Consider the following 19,022-nt stretch of genomic DNA (forward strand, 5'->3'; position numbering starts at 1 on the left):
CGGTTTATCCTTGAGTTCAAGCATTCCTGGCTTCTGTCTGCCTCCCGAGCTGTCTGACCCTATTTCTGACCTTAGACTCCGAGTTCTGTCCTGCCCTTTTGCCTGCCGATCATGACCCGTCAAGCCCCTTCGATCGACCCTGCCCATCGCCCGACCGTTGCCTGCTCCTCAGTTATGAATCAGGCTGCATCCTTGGATTGGTTTTTGCTGCTCTCTCTGGTGTCAACCTGGACTGTATCTGTCACAACAGTGTGGCATAGAGCAGGTAGGAAAAGAAGGTGACTGTCCACTAGTGGCTTACATGACAACTGAACACTGGGGAAGGTAAAAAATAAAGGACCATGGGGAGTCAAAAACAAGACAATAAAACAAGAAAAGAAGAACGATCTACAAGAAACTGTAGGGTAACACAAATGGGGAGCAGAGCAACATAGGGAGAAGACACGACCAGGGGAACAGAGTACCCCTGCATAGGCGGCTGTACAGCCTGGACGGGATGGCGGTCCGCCACAGGGCACAGGGCGGGGTAGACCCTGGACGGGATGGTGGTCCGCCACAGGGCACAGGGCACAGGGCGGGGTAGACCCTGGATGGGATGCCAGTCCGCCACAGGGCAGCATTTCATCTACCTGTAGGAGGAAACACTCAGAAACACTGGGACAGCATGGAAATTAACACAAAGAACTAAGAGTGGGATTCAAACCTGCAACCATGTGTCGCCCCAGTGTCATTTGTTAAAAAAAATTATTGCAAGCATTAATTCCTGAATGTATGTGACTAAATGGTGATTTACAGCAGAAAGTGAACTTGAGGCGGTTCACTCTAATGTGAGAATATGAGGGACTATTCACCAGGGATGTACAAAAGCTCAGGGCAGATTGAGAGGGGACTAGTGATCGCGCTTTGTGCAGAGACCGGTTTGAGGTGATCCACCCTCGTTTGCATAGAGAAGCTGCTTTAGGGTCTGGCGCTGCTCCAAGTGAGCAGAGACAGGTTTGCATCCCAAAGCAATCCTGCCTATTTCAGGCTGTATTCGTATATTTATGCAGCTAAGGCTGTTTTTAAAGAACTGAAGCATCGTTGTGTGAAAATGTGACTGAAGTGACTTTCAAACTATTGTGACAATTTCCACCAGTTACTCTGAAATATTCTGCCGTTATCAGGTGTCCACATCGCTCGTGTCGAATCACATTTGTCTCGCAGCTTGGGCTAATTAGCAAGTATAAGGAACCAGAAAGTGGACCACCCCCCAGGTAGACGCGTTATCGACAGAGACACAGCGACATTTTGCAGACCTGCACAAAGTTTTTACCGACAATTAACATGTTATGAATTTCATTCATGGAGAGAGCAAGTCAATCTGATCGATTCTTACACCAGTGCAGTGCAGTGTATATATGGAGGATGTAGTGGTGTGTAGTGGTTTTTTCTGGGGGTGTACTGATGCCCCCACCCACCCCTGACACATTAATTACTAACCAGTCACCGGTCCCAAAATTAAGAAAAGTTCAAAACCCCTCTTGTAGACATTGTGTATGACCCAAGAGTGTAGCCATGGAGTAAACATGGCGGGGGGGGGACTAAGGCCATAGCCATAATATGTATTGGGGGGGACATTGTGAGTGCAGCTGAATTTTGGGAGGGAATACAGTGGTACCTTGGAAGATGAACTTAATTCGTTCCAGAAGGTTGGTCAAATTGCGATTTGGTCGAGGTCCAAGTCAAATTTAGAAATAATGTAAATGAATTTAATCCATTGCAGACCCCCCAATGATTGCCTATTTAAACTGATCTACCTACCTATCTAATGACACGAGAAATAACAATCAATATAAAGCTAATACACACAAAGAAAGGCGATGCACATGAGATAAAAGACAGTCCCACACTCCGAAGCGGGAGCAGACACACCTGCACCACCGGCACGTCTCCCTATAATCTCCTCTTTAAGTTCTGCAGTTACACTCACTACTTTCCTCTTTGGTTTGCTGCGATCACTGCACACTTTCATAGGGGCCGCGATTACTGTGTCACTAACTGTACTGTGGATAAGGCACAAAAAAAATCAGACCAAACACAGGAACACAGCTTTCGCACGTCGAACTCGGTCGAGAGGCACCACGATTCTGAGAGTGATACATAGGCATAAGCATCCCAGTAGGTCCGTTTGCCTTCGTTTCAGCCCATTAGAGACACGTCTCGATCCGTACAACTTTTAGCAGGTCTGTTATGGTTTGTCGTTTTCCAAGTTTTTGCTGAAGTTGCAGCTAGGTTTTTCTCAACCGACCTCTTCGAGGTCTGAATTGGGACAGTAGAGTTGATCGCATCTCGACCCATACAAGAACTCAACAGACTCGTTAGGTGTTCGATTTGGTCGAGTTAAGAGGCATCTGAGTTTCGAGGTTCTACTGTATAATTACAGCCCTCATATCTACCATGAGACCTAGTCCTACCGGTTTGAATAAATTGATGTATTGCAGCTGAAAGGGAGACTGTATCTATTTTGGTGATGCATGTCAGCTTGGATGATCGAGTGCTTGACCTAGATGTTTTGCCTGACAAGATGCTCATGCATTTCAATCATTTTAATGAAGATCTAATTTGTCATAATTTTCTGGTTAATAAGACACCATTTTTTTTAAATCAAGTTAACGTTTCATATCAAGAACAATTCTGGGTTATCAGTGTAACTCCTGTTGCATTAGTTTTTTGAGTGACTGAAATACTCGTAAGCTGCCTGTCTCATCACCTTCTTTTTGATATTCTCCATGAAGCATTAGCACCTCATCAGTAAGCAAGTGTAACAAATCATTGCGTGTCACCTAACACCGCAACCCATTGCAGATTCACAGCCTGCTTGGGTTAGATTACCATAACCAGCAGTACAAATGTAAACTTCTCCTTTGCTCCTCAGTACTTAGACGCTGCAGCAGGCTAATCAGATTATTGCTGCCAGAACTGCTTATGGGCAGGGAAGCCCATTAGTTGGTGATGGCTTTATAGCTTTGATTTCGAAGCGTCCTTCGTGTTTATTTGACGTCGATCGCTGGCGCAGAGCAGAAGCCGCATGGAGACATATCTTCCCAAAGCCATGTGCAGCTGAAGATCCCAGCTCCGAACGGACGGCTCTTTCAGCAAACTAAACCGTCTGATTAAACGTTTCAACGCTTATTTTTTCTCCCTCTTAAGCGCGATAATTCCTGTTCGGAAAATATCGCCGCTGCGAGACAAGAAGTCATTATGGCTTGTTTTTAGATATTAGACGGACAGGAGCGATCTGGTCAATGCGCCCGCCTCCACTGCGTTTATCGTAAGGTGACACTCAGAACAAAAACTCATTCCCTTGGGTTTTAAAACATGTGACTCTGCATGCGAATCACTGGCTTCGTATTACCCTTGTGCATGTTAAAATTTTAGAATAAGACCATGCTTAGCCAAACAAAACTGACATTTAGCTGTTGTTCAGTTTATGGATATGTACAAATAAATGTAAATGAATAAGCCGTCCAGTGAGTCAGTTAGACAGGACTCCGTTGTGCAGCTACTTGGCACTTCTGGTACCTGTTTTCAGTTGCCTGGCAACCGTTGTTTTTTTTCCTTGCTCCGAGATGACATCCTTTTTCAGAAGTATGATGATGGAATAAACCTTATTATTAAAACATATAATTAAAGACTTGTTTTCCTTAATGTCATTGTAATGTATGGTATTCATAATATAAATATGTCTTGCCTGACTAGCTCTTTTACCTGTGATCACAAGGCACCAGCACTCATATGTTAAGGCTTATTGCTTTTTTTTTTTTATTTGACTTTGTACTGCTGTTTTGCTGATTTAGAGGTCGTGGGCACAGACTGTCTTTATTCTGTGTGTTTGTGGCCTCCGGACCGTAGAGTTAAATGATGCCCACAAGGTGTAACATGAGCTTGGGGACCAACATCACGTGTGTTCATGTGCGGAGTTATTAAGCTCACAGTTTGTACTGAAGAAAATGAAATATCCAGGAAAGGAAAGGATATAAAAAGGGGAATGATTCGTTTTGCCGTATGTTGACTTGTCAAATCAGATTAATTGACTAATTGACTGAGTTATTCATTCATCGATGGAGACATTTATATGTCGTCTTTGGTCACTTGAGCACAGCTGAGATGTTCGCTGTGAGGAGCAGGGCTGCACAGCCTAAGCGGCCTAGTAAGTAATCAGCAGACAGCAGGGCTTTTACCCAAGTGGACCGAGACGCTGGGGCTGTTAGAGTAATTACAGTAATTTGTGGTTCTTTACGGAGCGAGCGGTGTGCCTCGCTTTGTTCCTGCCTGCCCGTCTCCTCGCCCTCAGCCGGAGGTGTGTGCACGGATTTGGCCTTTCTGTTCCTCTCCGTGGAGGTCGTCGTAGCTCCAGAGGGTATGCGCTGCGCTTCCTTACTTTAGTTCTTCTAGGGGCCAATGTGAGGACTAAGTGTAGATGACTGTAAAGTAATTGCTGTACTTTTCTTTTTGGGGTGGGTGGTGGGGGCGGGGGAGGGGGAGCAGGTCCTAACATGAAAAAGGATGAGAGAAGCAGCTTGACTGCCTGGGTCTGGCCTCTTACCATGTTGGCAAGCTCATGTGCGGCTGCACTGAGTCCCAGCCGAGGACCGGTAACCAAATAGTGTGTATGCATAGTCATTGGGAACAATGACAGCGCATTACCCATAATCCCTGGAAAAGACCCGTAACTAAACTGCAAGCCCTCACAGAATGTGCAGTTTTCATCAAGGTGACTGCGTGGTGCACAGAAAACTTTAATGTGTTTAGGCAGAGCGAGCAGAGGAAGGGACTCTGCTCCACTTGAGAGGGCTGAGACAGCCAAACAGAACAGCTCAGTCTGAGAGTGAGGACTCCCTGCACCAATAACAGCTCAGTCTGAGAGTGAGGACTCCCTGCACCAATAACAACCCAGTCTGAGAGTAAGGACTCCCTGCACCAATAACAACCCAGTCTGAGAGTGAGGACTCCCTGCATCAATAACAGCTCAGTCTGAGAGTGAGGACTCCCTGCACCAATAACAACCCAGTCTGAGAGTGAGGACTCCCTGCACCAATAACAACCCAGTCTGAGAGTGAGGACTCCATGCACCAATAACAACCCAGTCTGAGAGTGAGGACTCCCTGCATCAATAATAGCTCAGTCTGAGAGTGAGGACTCCCTGCACCAATAACAACCCAGTCTGAGAGTGAGGACTCCATGCACCAATAACAACCCAGTCTGAGAGTGAGGACTCCATGCACCAATAACAACCCAGTCTGAGAGTGAGGACTCCATGCACCAATAACAACCCAGTCTGAGAGTGAGGACTCCATGCACCAATAACAGCTCAGTCTGAGAGAGATGAGATGGGTAGGAGTTTATTGGATAAATGGGAACTTTTTTAATTGGATGAGAATTCCAAAAAGAAGCTCATTGCATGGGGGTCTGGCATGTGCCGCTAGACTCCATATCATTCAGCACTGGATCTCGAGTCCCTTCGGATTAATTATGTCATGGCATTGTTGAGTGCAGCAGGGCCTCACCGCCTTCCCTCTGACCCAGCTCCCCTTCCCTGGGCTTAAATGGGGCTGGACAGGCGAAGTATTCTTTCTGGTTATTGCGTCTTCAAATCAAGCAGCTCATTAAAGGCTAATGGGGAGAGGCGGGCCATGTCGAATATTAGGTGTGTGTAATGTGACCCCTGACTGGGAGTTCATTAGGTAAAAGGCATTAAGTGCAATTTAAACACGGCTGGCATTGTGCCGGGTGTGCTGCCTGATGACATGCCCACGTGCCGCTTCTGAATTATCGCTGATGAGGATTCGTATAAAGCATGGCGGGGGGGGGGAGGGTGGGCGCGAATGAATGGTGAATTGTAAATTACGCCACACGCAATGATCGCTTACAGACAGACACCTGGGCTGGCAGAATGGTAGCACCTAAAGGGAATGGTATGAAAGGTCCGTTTAATTCATCACTTTGCACGGCATTGTTTTGGGCTTAATTAGCGCTACACGGTGCGGTTCCTCAACCCCGACCTGCACACCAGCACCGCAGCGGAGCGGGTCGATAAGGAAGCCGGCTGCTTCCGAGCACATCTCCGGTCACATGGTGGTTTCGCGCGTGATGCGTGACTGGGGGGGGGAGCCATCTGTTGGGTTTGTTTGTGGGACTCCCTGTCGCTGAGACTGTGGAGGTGACGGTGAAGCGGGGAAAGTGAGAGGAGTGGGGGCGGGGTGCTGCTCAGGGGGGTTGGGTGTGTAAAATGATGCCCTGAAGCTCATGCCCAGCTGGACTCCTGAACTTGGGCTGGGAAACATGCTCTAAAAACCATTGCTTTCTTAAGTTTTACACAACGCTTTCTTCCGTAATAAAGTAATGCTTCAATGATGATGGACCTTTAATTTGAAAGTATCTTAAGAGTCTTTGTAGAATTAAATCCAGTCCCTTTCTAATCTCTTTAGTCTTTTAATTAAGACTGTCCTGTGGAGAATAGTTCAGACTTTGGTTGCGCTGTCATAACAACCAGCTGAGGTTGTGCCCCCTGCCCCCCCCATCCCCCCCATCCCATCTAGTCTCTCACTGATGGAGTCACAGGATCCACAGCTTTTCTTACTGAAAAACCAGTGTTTGTACCAGTGTCCATAAAAAGGGTTTTTTTTTAACGTCTTCCCCTGTCCCTGCAGTGGGACCATGACCTCATATCTAGCTGGCACATGTCTGTTAGGATGACAGCATCTGTTAAACAAACAGCTCTAAACGTCAGGCATGTGTTATGTGGGGGGCTTTTGTGGGGGGGGGGGGGGGGGGGGGCAGGAAATAGCCCTCGGGGATAATGAGTCTGAAAAACACAGCCCTCAGCAAGGGTTCATATGTTAGCTGTAATTTGTTAAAGATGCGGTCCGTAAGCAACTGATGACGGGTTTGCCGAGGGTTAATGAACGACGAGCACGAGATGGAGACCGACAATATGTCACCATCTTCTCCTGTCAATTAGCTAGGAGAGCAACACCTGCGCACAGCAGCGCCTCCTCCAGGCCGTCCTGCAATGCCTGTTGTTATTTTAATTTGATGAAAGCTTCCACGCCACTGAATAATTACCGTAATGAACAGGTTTCTTTATTAGGCAGCATTACCTTTGAATTGCCCACTTAATTTATTCGCGTTGCCTCTGGGCATGAAGGTGCGTCAGACCTTTTGTGAGACAGTATACTGCACCGCATGGTATTTTGAAAATCAGACACCGGAGCACGTTGGAATCCCCCGTGTCACATTTAAAATAAAGGAACATAAATAATCACACATCTGAAGAAATGTCATGGTTTCTCAGAACCTTTTAAGGATTTTTTATTGTTCCTCAGAGCAGACAGCAGGTCCCGGGGCAATACCTCCAGGCTGACCTTTTCGGCAGTAGCCAAACTCGGTCACTTCGAAGTGGGCGAAAAGCAGAATGCAGACGCATTAAAAACTGCGACCTCTTTGGTTTCCACTTCATTAGGCCCAGTCAGACGTGTGATTTAACCTCTCACCTAGTGCCGGCCACCGTGGGGACATCTTTATCACGTTCCCCACCTCCTCCTTCTCCGGGATGTTCCGCTGGCCGGTTGCAGAGGGCCTCTTTAAGCACCCGGGATTCGGCGTTCGCGCGTCTAGATTACCAATTTTCCAGCTGAGCTTCTCCTGAAGAGAATCAGAGCCAGTGTCATTTATGTTTCTGGATGAGGTGGGTCACAGGCCCATGCGGAGGCACCCATGCAGAGGCACCCATGCAGAGGCACCCATGCAGAGGCACACAAGCAGAGGCACCCAAACGGAGGCACCAGTGCAGAGGCCCATCCACCCAGGGATTTGCTTCTGACGTCTCTCTCATCCTTTATTTCCCTCAGCCTCAGGCCGTCGTTGCCATGGAGAGCAGCACTCTTGCTGTAGAAGAAGATGGCGAGTTTTGGGGCCCTTGGCACAATGGCGGCGAGCTCGTAATCACTCCTCCTGCCGCTCCCGTCATTTTTCTTAATCACTTCCCCTTTTATGCAGATGCGTCTTTCCGGCGGCAGCAAAGACGGCTTCCGAAGCCGCCGGGAGCGACGTGCTGCGAATGAAGCACTCAGAGGAGCCACACCGGCCTGATCCTGCCGTGCAAAGGCGGCTCCAAGATCCTTTTTCATAAAAATGAAAATTTAAAGCATGTTTCTCTGACATTCACAAGCGGAAAGTGCCTAGTTATTTGTTGTTTTTGCACCAGTTGCCCAGGATGTCATTGCAATACCATCGTCATCATGATGATCAAGTATTCAATTGAGACAGTGAAGGGTCCATTTTATGCTACTCTCCTTGGGGGGGGAAGGGTGGGGGGGGGGGGATCAGACATGAGGAGAAGGGCAAGCAGCGGTCCCTGCAGATATCCTGGAGAGCCGGATGCCACCGTCTGGGGCGTGATAATCTTTGGATGATATTAAATGTTTAAATAATGCATTGGGAAGAGATGAGAGGGGATATTGAAATGGATTTGCCATTTATGCAGTTTCCAGGCAATGCTATCTAGATATATGCAACGTTTTTGTGAAATGTATATTAAAACCGGAGAACACCCCAAAGGTACTCCTCAGAATAGTAAATGTGGGTGGTATTTTTTAATTTTACCTCCCCCGTCAGAGACCTGGTTCATGAATGTAGTTAAATGAGCTTTGTCAAATGCATTTAAAGTACTCTTCGTGTAATGAGTGTCACACAGAGCGATGTTATGAAGACGGAAAGTCGGCCTACCTACATTTTTACCATTTTTCTAGTTGATGGATTGTGGCTTAGTGGCATCAATATTACACAGGGGCGGCGGAGAGTGTGTTTGTTGGGTTTAATGTGCTGTCTTGTAGGATTGTTGTGAATGCTGTTTCATTCTTCAGTAGTCCTTCTGCCAAGACTCTACACAAGACTGTATACTGCACTCTACACAAATCCTACACAAACACTACATCAGCAGCTAGCTAGACGTACATCAGCTTACAGACAGGTGGTGGTCTGTTCTAATTTCTTTATCTAACCCCACTGTCTGTCCTCACTGCCATGCTTCAGTCTGAGACATGTGTGGTCTCATACATGGCAGGATAATTTACAGGAGCATCTGAGCGTAATGTTCACCAGGCACCACAGCAGCATGTAATGTGGGATGTGATCTTGCAACCATCTGGTGACACGTTTACTTCCTAAATATCAACGCTGAGGCTGATGCATAATAATGTCCTGAAGGCACAATGAGAAATGATTGGTTCAAAGAGATAACCAATCAGATTTTGGTTAGATGTCAGAAAAACCAATCAGATGTCTGGTCTTGCCTGCTCTAGTTGCTTGGAGCTGCCTCCTCTATTGATTATCTCTCTGAATCGATCATTTTTCTGCTTTCAGAACATTTTTGTGTAAGTAAAACTCAGATGAGGGCAGCTGACCCACTGTCTTGTATTTCAGTAAACATGCTGAAAACGTGGATTTTTTGCAGCACTATATGTTATGACTGAATCTAATGTGTTTTAAAAATATCCATCCATCTGTCTATCCATACAATTTCCATACAACCTGGAGCACAAGGCTGGGGACGCCCTGGGTGGGATGCTAGTCCTGAGCTGTCCCTTCAAGACTGTACGATCACAAATACATATTTGACGAGAGAATCCAATATAAATGTTACATTATGAAATGTTCACCATTTGAATATATGCCATTTGCTTAGATTGTACCAGACAGCAATAAGAAAAGGGAACATTCATTGAATTTAAGGGTCTGCAAGGAGTACATTTTTCCTACATTTCAGTCATTATGCACTTTGTTCTACAAGATAATAGTACAAATTAAAGCTCTTTTCAGAATGTGAAGAGAGACTTTAAAGCTGCACAGGATGCTGGGGTCTCCTTCCTGTTGAAGACAAATTCAGTCCATAAAACACAAATCAAAGTGTCATTTCAGGCGCCTGTCTTTCACACTGCTGTTCCGTGGGCACTCAAAATTAAACAATAATCTTTATACTATTATTACCTTTCGCTTGAGCTGTTTGCAGGCCGATTCCTCTTTGATCTGGACTTACTGAGCATGGCTGAAGTTGCACACATTCTTATGAATTATTGCAGGAAGCAGTGCAGTGCAGTGCAGTGCAGTGTTTGTTTCAGCTTGTTTGCTTTAGTCCTGTTTGACTCAGTTCCCTTTGCACTGGGTACTCAGTACGCCTCACTTTCTCATACTTGTGTCTCATATTGTGTCTGGAAAAATGATTTTTGTAGTGAAGGAAACATCTAGAATTCTGTTTATGCCAAAAAAGGAAAGGATAATAGAAACAGCATTGTCCTTAGAGCAACTTAGCAGCATATGTTTGCCTCCATGGTATCAAAACGATAGTTACAGCCATGTTCTTCCTGTAGACACTTTGGGCTGATTCTCGGGACTTTATTTTGACACCATTCTGGAGATCAGGCTTGTCCGTCCAAAATACACACATTACGTAAACTTGGATGACTTCGGACATTTTGTTGGGTCGACAAACTCTAGGGTGTTTAAGAGCAGAGAAGAAAAATAAGCAATTGTTTTATTGCTGTCACCACTGAACGTTCCAGAAGGTTCTAAATCGGCTTCCTGTGGTGTGGCTGACCACATCCCACAGGCCAGCCCCAAAGGGGGGGGGGGGGCAAAGGTCAGGAAAAGGGAGCTGCAGATGAATCCAGATTTTATTAGCAGCAAAGACGTTCTTCCTGTTCTTTCCTTTCTGGCTCAGATGCAAACATGTCCCGGGGCGATACGCTGGCCTTCAAGCTTAATCACTGTCCCCCCAGAGCAGGAAGAAAGGAAAAGGAAAAAAATGGAGGGAATAATCAAGAAAGATTGCAGGGGGAATGCCGGTGAGGACTCCTTGATTATCCTGGGCCCTATCAGGGCTTGACGTTTGCTGAAGGGAACATCAGTGTGGTAATAATGTAAGGTCATTTCAGGCTGAGACTGAGAGCTGACCTCCGCTGGCACTGATGTGTGTGTTAGCTTCGTTACAGATGAAGAGATCTGTAAAGGTGAGATTATCCCTACTGGTTAGAAGACCTCTGCAGGTGAGAGGATCTCTATGGGATAGAAGCTCTCTGCAGGTGAGAGGATCTCTATGGGATAGAAGCTCTCTGCAGGTGAGATGATCTCTACAGGTTAGAAGCTCTCTGCAGTTGAGAGGATCTCTACGGTTTAGAAGTTCTCTACAGGTGAGATGATCTCTACAGTTTAGAAGCTCTCTGCAGGTGAGATGATCTCTACAAGTTAGACAACCTCTGCAGGTGAGATGATCTCTATGGGTTAGAAACTCTCTACAGGTGAGATGATATCTACAGGTTAGAAGCTCTCTACAGGTGAGATGATCTCTACAGGTTATAAGCTCTCTACAGGTGAGATAATCTCTACAGATTTGAAAACCTCTACAGGTGAGAGTATCTCTAAGTTTGAAGACAGGTGAAAATGTTCTGTAGAAATGTGTTATTCTCATGTTGAGAGTGTTGTACCAGTGTGTGCTGCAGTATGGGTGAGGGACAGAGGTCTCCACCTTTACAGGTGAAGAGTGCTCTGCAGGGCACCTGGACAGCGGTGCCTGGCGGTGGCTCACCCTGGATAAGCTCGCTCAGACGTGGAAGACAGGCTGTGACCCTGCAAAAAGGGATGACATCTCTACTAGAATCTGCTGACGTTTGAGGTCCCTGTTAGCGGAAACGTTCATGTTACCCATGTTATCGATCAGCTGGGTATTGATTTTTGGGGTCAGAGGTCAGGTCAGCAGTCGCCCCACAGATGCTCTTCTTGGCTGGTGAGTGGGCTGTCAGGAGTAGTTTAAAGATCCCAGAGTAATCTCCTAAGCCTCTGTACACTGACGGAAACTGCTTGAGGTCTTTGTGTCCTCACTGTTTGTTTGTTTGCTATATATAATGTGAGAGACCTGTGTACTGAAACACAAGTTGGTCAAATGAAATATCACAGAGCACGTAAGAGAGGAACCGGTTTTTATTCCGAGCCATTTCTCTCACCTAAATGGTCTAATTAGTAGTGTATCTGTGTTACTTAACTTTTCTATATTTCCTCTAAAACACGAAGCAATGCCTCGAAATAGATGCATGCTACGGCAGTATTTTTTAATTTTTTTTTTAAATGACGTCACTATTGAAGCTATTTTGTGAGAAAAACCCACTCATGAGCGGCCTGCAGAGTGCTGACTCTGGATTGAGACGTCCCGAAGAGGGGAAAAAACAGTCAGATCGTGTCGGTTCGTATCGCGAGGAAGCATGAGGCTGACAGAATGGAGAGAAGTCCTGGGTGACTCCTCTGAGAAAATGCCTGAACCTTTGAAAACGGTGTGGGCGTGGGTGTGTTGGGGGGGCTGCGAGAGCCATCGTGCCAAAGGGTGCAGTTCAGGAGGCTGACAGCTAGGTGGAGCCGTCAATCTGTGCGCGACAGTGGAAGGGCGCCGTGCAGGCGTGCCGCTTCCCATACGACGTGTGTCGCCGTGGCGATGCTGCGTGCAGGGTGGGTGAAGCAAACATCTGTGGTTGAGGGAGGTGGAGGGGGGGGGGGTCTTTATGGAAACATAAAGAGCAGAAAATAAATGAAGGATGACTGGAAAAAGCGGAAGACAGGAAATGAAAGAGAGAGTTAAAAGCGTGCACCCTTTTGTTGCCTTTCCTTTGGAACAGGAAACAGGGGTTTGCTGGGGTAGAGCCTGGGGTCTTGGCCATGTGGCCCCCATCCAGGCCTCGCTATGAACCACTGACACTTGCGTCCATCCTGCCCCGCTGCTTTGGGCCTCCCCAGAACCCCTCACACCCTCGTCTTTCTGGCACTTGGTGTGAGCGGCCGGGAATTCAGGTTTGCGCGATCGCTGCGGTAGGTACGAGGCGCGGTCGGGGCGAGGGAATGCCACCCACGAGCTTCACGTTTATTTAGGTTCTGTGCCACTTGCCGAACGTCAAACGCACAACAAGGAAGATGACGATGAATATGAGTCGTGAATTATAGCCAGAGCAGTGACCTTGGCCCACAGATTCTCCCGCCAGGGTGGTCCCGGTACCAAACCCTAACGTATCCACCTCTGTGGACTCACCCAGCGTGGTGTCAGCTAACCGCTCATCTTGTGAGACTCCAGGCTATTAGACGAAAACGTTCCGTCACTCAGCGCTGATGCATTGGTTGCTGTGGGCAATATCAATGTTTTTACAAGCAGGGGGAAGCTTGTTTGTTGATCTGTTCTAATTTCCAAGTCTAACAAAGCAATGTAAAAAAAGCACATACATTAAAAGTGGCAAGAAGCAGGGTGCAGCTCGGGAATATTTGGCACTTTTTTGTGCTTTTTTTGGAGGCTGGTGACAACAATATGAGGGCAGGAGGAGTGGATGGTGGCCTTGAGAAGGTATCTCCCCCGGTCCAGCGTCTCACCTGCTCTGCCGGGTAATGTAAGGGCGCCTCTTAGAGGAGTGCGTTAGTACTGCATTCCCTCACGAGAGACTCGGAGCGTTTCTCAGTACCAAGAATGCAAAGGTCGTATTTGTGGTCTTGCAAGAACAGTCTTGGGGTACAATGAATCATGGGATTGGTCTTATTTGGCGAGGATGCAACCCATGTATCCTAGATATTTGGGGAGGGGGAGAATGATATCTGGGAGGGGGGGGGGTTACCTTCCTCTGTTCTTCTGTTCTCATTGGAATCGGTCTTTGGCAATGGAAGATGATGCAAAAAGGGTTAGACGAGATCACAAGTATGGTCGAGTAGACATATGGAGAAACATTCGCAGTGATCCCCTTTGGCTAGGCCTGGCCCGTCTCGTACCGTGTACATCTCCTGTCCAGGTATCATACTGCAGTATACAGTATTTTGACATGGTATTTTTAAACGCAAAGCTAATCTGGTATTTTGGTCAAATTTTCCGATAGGGGAGAGGGGCGAGATGGTCCCCCATGGTCAAATTTGATGACAAAATTTGATCAAACAAAAATACCGTGATATGCCATAATACGGACCTAACCTGCCCTCTGTTACGAAGAGCAGCACTGGTGCTCGTTACTCATCGCTCTGGACTTCAGCCTCTCCTGAGCCTCCTTTCAGTATTTTTTGTTTGAGTGTCAGTGTCACTGCTCGTGTGACTTGAATTTTTTCATTTTTCTTTGCCCTTTAATTGCTAACCTTCCTATTCAAAATGGCCTCCCTGCTCACAATGGTGAAGCAGTCCGCGCTTTGGGCTCTCGCAGGCCCTTAATGGCAGCCGGCGGCTGTTTGTGGGGGGCTGGGGGGGGCTCAATGCACCTTTTGAAGCGCTCTCTGCTCCTATATGGCGATACATTTGGTTGATTAACATGTCAATGGTCAGTAGAGGCAATTTATCCCTGGTAATGGATTACATTAGTACGGAGATGGTAAGAACACACGGCACATTGATGCTGGCTGTACATCTGTACATAGGCTGTTATAAATCTGCCAGCCCCACCCAGAGCATAATTCCCCCACCATAATGGGTGAAGCCCACGACAGGACAGGGATAGGATTTATACTCTGCCAGACCTCAGGGATGCCCCCCCTCCCCCCCACCAAGCCAAACATGTTACTTCCTGGCATGTACCTGTAGTCTTGTTTGCCATCAGTGTGCCAGCGATTTGCCCTTTTCTCCACGATCCTTCTCTTTCTTTCCAGCCCAATCCTGCTTAGCCACATTCGGATTGGTGGATTTGAGAGGTGAGCCCCCCCCAGGGAACCTCACATTAAAATTGGGGGTGCTCCAATTTTATCACATCTGAGCATCAAACACCTTTGTTGCAGGTATAGTGGCGAACCCTGGCGAGACGCAAACCAATACCTTCCACGTTAGGTGCCCACACCGTCGCTACCCTGCCCGCTACCCACTGGAGTCCACACGTCTCTAAGTGCCGAAGGTGCGCAGGCAGCCAGCGAGTTTGCAGAGCGTGACCCATTTATAAATGTTTCTCTTCATTAAATACCCCGGGGTCTGCTTTTAAAGGTCAGACCTGTTGACCCGCGTTTTTGCGTGCATGAGCTCGGCACACGAATCGATATGTGACCTCGCATCGCTGCGGCTAACAGGCCATCTATTCTGTACTGGCGGGCGAAGGATAAATCAAGTCCTGGCATATGGAGTCTTTAAGGAAAGCAATCAAGAGATATCACATGTCAGTCATGCGCCACTTTGGGACAATTAGCGGAATTTTTGAGGCGATTGCTGTAGATGCATAGAGGACTAAGGTAGACAGAAACGCAGACGTACGTGCCGCACCTGAGAGAGAGCCGTACCTGCCCACTTTTCATACCCTGTTTATCTTCCTGTAACTCACAGGAGTGCTAAATACCCCCACCCCAAAGTGGAGTGTCCACCTTCATTTGTCCATTAACAAGATCCTCCCTGTTCCGGATGGGATGTGGAGGGTTACCACTGACTGCATGTGTTTCTCTATGTGCCTGTGAGTTTGTGTCTTCATCTGTCTGTCTACCTGGTTACCTGGCTGTCTGTCCGACTATCTGTCTGACTACCTGCCTGTCTGTCTCTATGTATATTTGACTGTCTAGCTGTCTGTCTCACTGCCTGTCTGTCTGTCTCTTTGTCTGCCTGGTTACCTGGCTGTCTGTCTGTCTGCCTGCCTGTCTGTCTGCCCATCTATCTGAGTGCCTGCCTGTCTGTCTCTATGTCTATTTGACTGTCTAGCTATTTGGCTTCCTGCCTGTCTGTCTCTTTGTCTGCCTGTCTGACTGTCTGTCTACCTGCTTGTGTGTCTTCCTACCTACATGCCTATCTGTCTTTCTTTGTCGGTCTTGCTGCTTAGCTGTCTATCTGCCTGCCTGTCTGCTTGTCTATCTGCTGCTCTTGCACAGATCTGCTGCTGAATGCTGAGGAGGAGCTTGCCCTCCCCCAAAACGTGGGTGATTTATTGAGAGACGCCCCCCCCCCCCCCACACACACACACACACACACGCACGCATTCCTTGTCTCTTTGTTTTACTGGAATCTTCTATCATGCTCCGCCTCTCAGAATGTGTTGTTTTTCTTTTTCATTAAGCGTTCATTTCCTGTACCAGCGCCTTGACACGTTTGTTAATGAGAGATGCAGAAGAGAACACTCTTAATTTATCATAAGTAAAGGAATTAATTCATCAGGAGAGACAGGCTGTAATGGAGGTTTGCCACGTTGCCTATGCTGGTGTTCCCGCCCCTCCAGTGCCCCCCCCCCAGTGCTGTTGGAGGAATCCATGTTGCCCTGTGCACCAGGTCTTTTTAATTTGTTTGTTTAATTTAAGATGCTTGTGAAATTAATTTCCTACCTACACCCACACTGGTGTATTGCATCTGACTGTGTCTGAATGCATCTGTGTGCATTTTGCTTGGTCTGGCTGTGTCTGTGCATCTGTGTGTATTTGGTTTGGTCTGGGTGCCCTTGATTACCCCCAGATATATTTGAATCTTGGTTCCCAGGTGAACAGAACGAGGTGAGGTTAGAGCGGAGAGCGAAGGTGTCTGCGCCATGCATGTTCTGAATGCCCGCTGGTTGGAGATCAGTCCTCCTTGGGCAGGTGTGGGCTCTGCTGACAAGCACATTCGTTCTGGGCCCAATTAGTTGATTGGCTGGTAATTAAGCATATGGATTGGAGCCATGAGCACAGAACAGTGACGAATTGGTTACGGCCCGCCTCCCTCAAGTAAGTTTATATCGGAGGGGGGCCCTTGCGGGGTCTTGTTTAAGCCGTGATTTAATGACGGCATCCATTTGGTTGTGCTTTCCATCCTACAGCCTGCCTTTGTTTGATTGGCCGTTTAAGTAGCAGCTGCTAGCTAATTTGATAGCGGGATGGCTGATTCTATCACAAGTGAAGTTTATTACCACGCTGGAGCGATTGCTTCCACAATGGGCCATAATTAAATACAGCGGGTTGACAATATCTGTATGAATGCTATCAGGCCTGTCAGTCAAGTGGCCACGTGCTGCCTGAGGCTGGAAAACTGGCCGCGTGGGTAAGTGAAATAGAAGGTGCGTCCGAAATTGCATACTTACTCAGTAGGTACTAAATTTTGTCAGAATCCTCCAACTTGACCGTTAATGCAGTACTTACTGCAAGTATGCATGAGAACAGAGTGCATTGGGATATGCTGAGTTTGCCGTCTTGCATATCGCTCAGTTGGGATGTTCTCCCGTGACATAGCTTGGTGTCGTTTTCTACAAAAAAATGTACAGAGTTGGCACTTCCTTCCCAATCTGATCAATCGACATCCTTAGCTGCTCCAGTGGCCTTGTGGGATAGCATAGCGCCCGTCAGTTGTACACTTCAGAATGTCGCAATGTACTACGCCATCCACATGCCATTCGCCTACTATCTCCTTCATACTGAGTATACAGGCATACTGCTCACGTCACATACTAGATTTCACCGGCTGCATAGCAAACATGTATGCAATTTTGGACTCACCCAGAGTATTCAGTGGGCTTTTTGCGTTTGGGCTGCCCAAACCGGGCCGTGTGCTAAGTGTGTGAATGGGGCTGGAGTTGGATATTTTTCCAAGGAGCAATCAGGATGTTGGGTGGCCCAGTGGGTAACCACCAGTGGGCTGGGGGCTCAAATCCTGCTTCTATTTTCCAGTTTCCTCCTGTAATCCAAATCGTTCAGTTAAATGAAGTGATGTCTCAAAATTACCCATAGAGTGCGTGAGAATCGCTGCCCTGTGATAGACTCGCATCTCATCCACCGTGTCTAATTATAGATCCGAACTACTAAAAGCCGGGTGCAAATCTTACAATGGCGTAAAGCCGCGTGTCGGCCGGCGTGTATAAATAGCATTGCCACTTAAAGGAGGACGTGCTTTCGAAAGGGCACTCTGTGTGGCCTCTGATGCCTTTGCAGTCCAGTTTAGAATCATTGGGTGTTCCTTAGGTTTGATTGTGGGCCATACTGGGCGGGGCTTGTTGCTTGGCGACTTCTGGTGCTCGTAATAGGAAGGTAGTTTGGGTGGAGTCTGACAAGACCGAATGTACTTGATCCCATCATTTAGACTCTCAGTCAGCAGTTTGTCAGATCTATATGGGACTTGCTTACACAGCTGGTTATTGCATTGGGACTCCGTTGGGTTTGCTTGATGCTAATAGTGTGGGTGCACAATGTGCTGGGATATTTGTCCTCGCAGGCTGACTGTGGCCCTGTAACTCTCGTGTAATGACCTCTTGTCATCCTTCTATGTATGTTCTCACACATCAGTGAAGTGTCCTTGATCCTCCACCCCTGAAATCCGAGATATGGGTCCCATCTCATCGCACCCTATGTAGGCCGGCTGTGCGAACACCCATACAGCAGGTACAACTCCCTGCGCCATTATGGGCCAAGGAACGGGTGGGTAGCATGTGAGTCGCATTCCCAAAAGAAAGGGACGCATGTAGGGGCGACGACGGTGCGGCGAGATGGAGCCGCCGGCTGCGCCGGGCGGAGCGGGATGTTGCCAAATGAAAAAGGGGCAGATTTTGTTAATGAAGCCTCATTATTCGCTCCTTCCATTAACTCTCGAGCGGGGAGACGCTCTTTTGTTTCTCTTTTCTCATTTCGCTCCTGTCACTCAGTCTGCCTTTAAAGACTCGTGCGTATGGAGCCATCAGGATTTGCATATTTGTTTAGTGAGGAATCGCTCCATCGGTTCGCAGTTCCGTGGGTCCGCCACTCGCCGCCTGTGTTCCAGTCTGTCCTCTTCTGTTTCCATGTGTAATAGTACTTTGTGTGTGTGTGTGTGTGTGTGTGTGTGTGTGTGTGTGTGCCTGGTCCTGCCAAGTGGAGGTTTAGGATACACTTTGGGGGTGGGGGTGGCCCCTGGTCACCGAACCCCCAGGACAACAGGCCTCTTGCCAGGCTGTTGGACGCGAGGCTGTGTCTGCACCCGCAGTGGGACAGGGGGCGGCTGGGACGAGCACGGCTCAGTGACGCACTCCGAGCATTTACAGACTTGCCAGCAGGTCCGTCGGATGCCCTGTTTATCACATGACAAA

The sequence above is a fragment of the Brienomyrus brachyistius genome, unplaced genomic scaffold (genome assembly GCF_023856365.1).
Source record: "Brienomyrus brachyistius isolate T26 unplaced genomic scaffold, BBRACH_0.4 scaffold62, whole genome shotgun sequence".
Lineage (NCBI taxonomy): Eukaryota > Metazoa > Chordata > Actinopteri > Osteoglossiformes > Mormyridae > Brienomyrus > Brienomyrus brachyistius.